At 32.4% G+C, this 6,000-nt stretch overlaps 1 pseudogene; it reads right to left on the reverse strand.

Moving 5' to 3' along the window:
• Positions 1–2,980: 2,980 nt before the first annotated feature.
• LOC115951420 lies at positions 2,981–5,600 on the reverse strand (annotated as a pseudogene).
• Positions 5,601–6,000: the final 400 nt, after the last annotated feature.

Genomic DNA, 6,000 nt, shown 5'->3' on the forward strand with positions numbered 1-6,000 from the left:
AAAGAGTTCTTTATGACTAATTAGGAAGAATTTATGGGCTGTGTGCTGCGACTTAAATAATGCTACCAAGTGCAGGATTGTCGCGAAGTAATAACTCGGTAAGTCGAAGGTCGAATTCACAGGGAAAAGGGATTTGATTAGTAAACCACAAGAGAATAAATAAAACTAAAACAATAAAATTTAATTGAAGATATTTTTGATGGTTTAGTAAAGGTAATTTAAATTGAGAGAAAATAACAATATATTAAAGCGCTAAAGTTTAGGTATCCACACACGACACAACTAAAATTCATAACTCAACTAAAATTCATACGAAGGATGATCTTAGTCAGATGATTTAACAATAAAAACTCAATAATTAATTGTCTAAGGTAGTTTCATGAAATTGATTGATTTTAGGCAAAACAAAATTAGTGAATTAGTTCTCAAGGAATACTAAGCATTTAATGTATTCGGAGTCTGCGATAAATCAAAGGATTATACAAAACTAAACACTTTTCTAGATGAGTAAAACAATCAAATACATAAAAACATAAGCATTAAAACCAATAAATAATTGTTAAGAACATACCAATAAACAGTTAGGTTTCATCACTTGCCTTAATAAGGCTTCTAGCAAGCCATAACACAAATAAAACTCTAAAAACTGTAAAGAAATTTTAAAAAAACATAAATTATGTTCTACAACAGCTCCCCTCTGAATTTTGCTCTAAAGAGCCTTTAAATAGGTCAAGGAATTCTATTACAAGTTGAATTCCCGTTTGGAGAAAATCCTAGGTTTTAAGGCTTCAATTAACCAACGTTTTTGGCCCATTTAACTTCATAATTCAGACTTTTGGTAAACTACAAAGTTGTATCCCTTTAAGTTAGCTTTCCAGCCCAACTTGAATTATCTTGATTGGACATTTGAGCCAAAAGTTATGCTCCAAATACTAACTGGTGTGCAAGCTGAAATCCTAATCCGAATTGGACTTGGATTTGGTTCCAATTTCTTTTGATTCCTTGCTCCAATTGGACTTGAATATAATTGGGTTGGCGTTCTTTGATTTCATCATGGCCCTTGTAAAATTGAAGTCCATTAGATTTCTTCTTTACACAAATCCACTTCTTTAATTTCATCATCCTACAAAAAACAAATTCACACATTAAAATTCAATTAAGCACAAAATTGAATATTTAGCATTATTCCAAAACCAATTATAAAATGCATGAATTAACTCAAAATAAGTATGATAATGCTTTCTAATAATGATATAAATATGCAAAATTAAGCTATTATCACACTCCCCAACTAGTTCATTTCTAGTTCCTAGCAATTTAAGTGACTCGAGACAATGACACAGGATAACAAAAAATTATTACTTTAGTAGAAATAGTTAATCAAAGGTCAAAACACTAAACAACTACCAAAGATATTCCACATACAATCAATACTCAGTGCGTGAATATTTTAGCCAACACAAACACAACTTTAGTCTTAAGATAAAATATGGCTTGAATTTCTATCCAAAGTTATGCTTCAACTCAAATCTCACAGTTGTCAACACTCAACAAATAAAATCACTTCGAAAAGGGTGTAATACTCTCAAACATATGCGAGCAGAATAATGTAGAACAAAAACTAATATATCACATATAAATAAGATGAAGAACGGTGAAGCAAAATAAAGGACATTTATAGTCTCACGAAAGGATGCCAAACACTAAGAATATTACACCACACACATTGATTACTCATGTCAAGATCCAAACCATACCTTCCTTAAGATCAAATTGGACTTTCATTGGGACGTAATGTAGGGTAATGAGGAGGAATTTAGAACAAAGGGTATAAGTAAAAATAAAAAGTGTTTCCAAGAATAATTAGAGAGACAACTTCTTTTGAGTATATGACAATTGATTTATCTTCTCAAGTTTCTTGAATATTGCACTGTCACTTTCTCTCTTTTTTCTTCAAAATTTCATCAACAAATTCATTCTCTATTTCTTCCTCTTTCACATTCTTTTTTTTTTTTCTTTTTTTCGACATTTTTCCTTTTTTGTTTATGACTCTTTTTTTTTTTTTTTTTTTGAGTGACTCCTCCTTTTCTTCCAACTATTTCACCACAAATTTACTACAATAAGACAATTTGATTGCATTCATTCTTGGAACACTTTAGGAAAGGGTTTGAGAAAGAATGACTAAAATAATAAGCTCAAATGGGTGACTAGCGGTAATGTATCAAGAAAGAAAATAATGAAGGCTCAAAATTAACAAAGATGGCCTAAAATTATCTCTTAAGGATTGGGATAGTTCTTCAAAATCCATGACTTTAACTTATTCAAGTGTGGCATAAAATTGATGAATCCTTAGCATTCAACCAAATCAAAGAATAATGAGACTAAGCAGCAACAAAGTAATGTGCTTCCAAATGAGAAAATGAGATCAAAAGAAAATAACCCTCTAAAAAAATGAATGGCTCAAGAACTCACTTGGGTTATAGTCTATACATTTCATTTTCAAGATTTTCAAAGTCATCTCCATCTCTCAACCAAGAAACATGTTCATGTGGCTAAAGTGCATGTGCATAATAGTTGAACATGAAAAACAATGGAATTCTTTAGATAGAAGTAGCATAAAGAACTTTGACTTAAAACTCTTGCTAAAGCAACACTTTTTTTTTTCTTTTTTTGAAAATTGGACTAAAAACAAAAACAAAAAATCACTAAAAATAACCCCAAAAATTTTTTTAACATAAAATAAAAACAAATGCAAATCATCTCAAGTTCCTCCCCCCAACCTAAAACTTACATTGTCCTCAATGTTAACAAGGAAAAACAATAAAGAGTAGAGATTATGGAGAGTACCTTGAAGAGATGAACGTAAATGAACCAAAAAAAAAACTTTAACACCTGCAAAAGGGGTTAGAAAACAAAACAATAATAAAAACACACACACACACACACACACACATTCTAAACTACGACACAAACACTCATGCTAATTGCTTGGCAAGTCTTGATAAATGGGATCCTCCAAATTAACGGATTCCTCCTCTTGTGAAAAATTCTCAAGAAATGGCTTAAGACGCTGTCCATTTACCTTAAATATGTTACCATTCTTAGGATTTTCAATTTCTATGGCACCATGGGGGAAAATATTTTTAACAACAAAAGGTCCAGTCCATCTAGATCTCAATTTTCCGGGGAACAAATGTAACCTAGAATTATACAATAGAACTTTTTGAGATGGTTCAAAATATTTTCTTAAAATTTGTTTGTCATGAAAAACCTTTATTCTTTCTTTAGAAATCCTAGAATTCTCATATGCATCACGTCAAATTTCTTACAGCTCATTTAATTGCAATTTTCTCAATGAACTAGCCTTGTCTAAGTTAAAGTTAAACATCTTTATTGCCCAATATGATTTATGTTCCAATTCCACAAGCAAGTTACAAGCTTTACCATAAACAAGTCTATATAGAGACATACCAAGAATATTTTTATAGGCAGTGTGGTACGTCCAAAGTGCATCATTCAACCTCAAAGGCCAATCTTTACGATTTGGGTTAACCGTCTTTTCCAAAATTTGTTTAATCTCCCTAGATGGTTTGTCATTGTCTTTTAAATAAATCCTGTGAGTACAAACCAATGGACTAAGTCCTTTTATGTTTGCCATGTTCCTTCCTATGACACCCTTATGTTTACTCAAAACTTTTAATAACTTACATTCTTGCAAAGAGTCAAGTTCAAAAGATATTACCATAGGAAAATTCTCATCGGTTCCTAGAAAAGCATACTTGAGATCATTTGGCCAGGGTTTCAACTCCCATTTAGGTACTTTCTCACTAGATGGCAACAACTTTATCTCACAAGGTGGCAACTCTTCATATTTCAATTTCCAATTGCTCACTTCCAATTCTTGTGCAGATTCCAAGAGACAATGAATGTATGCAATTTTAGAATTCTCATCTAAGTTAAAATCACATGAATTGACTAAACAAGTTGCTAATGTTTGGTCTTGAACAATTATTTCAATCAAGTTAACTTCATGCACATCCTCTTCATCCCTAATTTGTTTACAAGTATTAAAAATATTAAGCTCAATGGTCATATTACCAAAAGATAATTTTAAGACCCCACTTCTACAATTTATCAATGCATTAGAAGTTGCAAGAAATGGGTGTCCTAAAATCACAGATATTTGAGAATTAGTATTAGAAACAGAATGCATGTCCAAAATAATAAAGTCAATAGGAAAATAAAGTTTGTCCACTAGAACCAAAACACCCTCAACAACACCCCTAGGAACAATCACAGATTGATCGGCAAATTGTAAAATTATGGAAGTGGGTTTTATCTCTCCTAGACCTAATTACTCATACACTGAATATGGCAAAAGATTTACACTTGCCGCAAGATCAAGCAAAACTTTCTCTATTTTTGAATTACCAATCACACATGAAATAGTGGGACAACCTGGATCTTTAAACTTTGTAGGTCTATTGTTTTGAATGATTGCACTAACTTGTTCAGTTAAAAATGCCTTCTTATGTACATTAAGCTTACGCTAAACAGTACACAGATCTTTCAAAAATTTAGCATATGATGGAATTTACTTTATGGCATCCAAAAGAGGAATGGTCATTTTAACTTGCTTAAGCACTTCAAGAATTTCAAAATTTCGATTCACTTTTTGAGGTGGAATCAACCTTTAGGGAAAGGGAGCAGGGATAGGACACCTTTCAATTTCATTAGATTTGGGTTCAAGGACTTCATCACTACTCTTTATTTTGGAAGATTCATCATGTGTATTTCTTTTAGGAATATCTTTCTTAATGATTTTCCACTACAAAGAGTAGTTATAGATTTAGCTTAACTCACTTTATTTTCAGAGGAACTACAAGCATCAACAAAAAATTGACCTTGGTTTAGTTGTGGTTGAAATAGAAACTTACCCTTTTCTATTGTGCTCATGGATGTGGTCAATTTAGTGAGAGTGCTCCTAATGTCATTTATGGCTTGTGAGTTCTGATTATTAATGGTGGATTGAGTTTGCATGAATTGTTGCAAAGTGTCCTCAAGACTCTTCTTTGGAAGGGGATTATAGGGAACAAATTTAAAGAACCATGTGTAGGAGGTGCAACCACATTATCATTTCTCCAACTAAAATTTGGGTGATTCCTCCACCCTGAATTGTATGTCTTTGAATAGGGGGAAGGATATGATTTTTTCACCATGTTCATAGCATTTGCTTGGTCATGCAACACCTCTTTAAAAGCTGGAATTGTAGGGCATTCATCGGTAGGGTTTTCCATGGTCTCACAAATTCTACAAACTTCATCAACTTTAGGCATAGTATTGATTCCATTGACCTTCCTTAATTCCATGGCTTCAAGCTTCCTAGTTAGACTAGCCACCCTAGAACTAAGGTCATCATCTTCCCTAAATTGGTACTTACCACCCCCAGAGGGGTTGGTGGATGCTCTAGACCTATCTGAGGTATTAGTGGTATCCCAAGATTGGGAATTCTCAGCTAAGAAATCAAAATAATCAAAAGTCTCATCATGATCTTTATTCAAAAACTCTCCATTGCACATCATCTCTACAAATTGGCGCATCTTTGGAGTTAAACTTTCATAGAAAAAGTAATTATACGCCAAGTTTCATAGCCATGATGTGGACAAGCATTAAGCAAATCTTTAAATCTTTCCCAACATTGATAAAATGTCTATTATCTTTTTATGAAAAATTCATTATTTGTCTTTTAAATGTGTTAGTCCTATGAATTGGAAAAAATTTCTTTAAAAACTCAGTTTGCATCTCTTACCAAGTACCAATTGACCTAGGTCTCAAAGAATTAAGCCAAGTTTTAGCCTTGTCTTTAAGAGAAAAAGGGAACAACTTCAATCTAATGGTCTCTTCATTACAAATTTGTCATAGAAGGTAGAACATACCTCCTCAAATTCCTTAAAGTGTAGGTACAGATTTTCAGTATCTAAGCCATGAAGTTTGGGAAGT

This window comes from Quercus lobata, chromosome 7 (genome assembly GCF_001633185.2).
Source record: "Quercus lobata isolate SW786 chromosome 7, ValleyOak3.0 Primary Assembly, whole genome shotgun sequence".
NCBI lineage: Eukaryota > Viridiplantae > Streptophyta > Magnoliopsida > Fagales > Fagaceae > Quercus > Quercus lobata.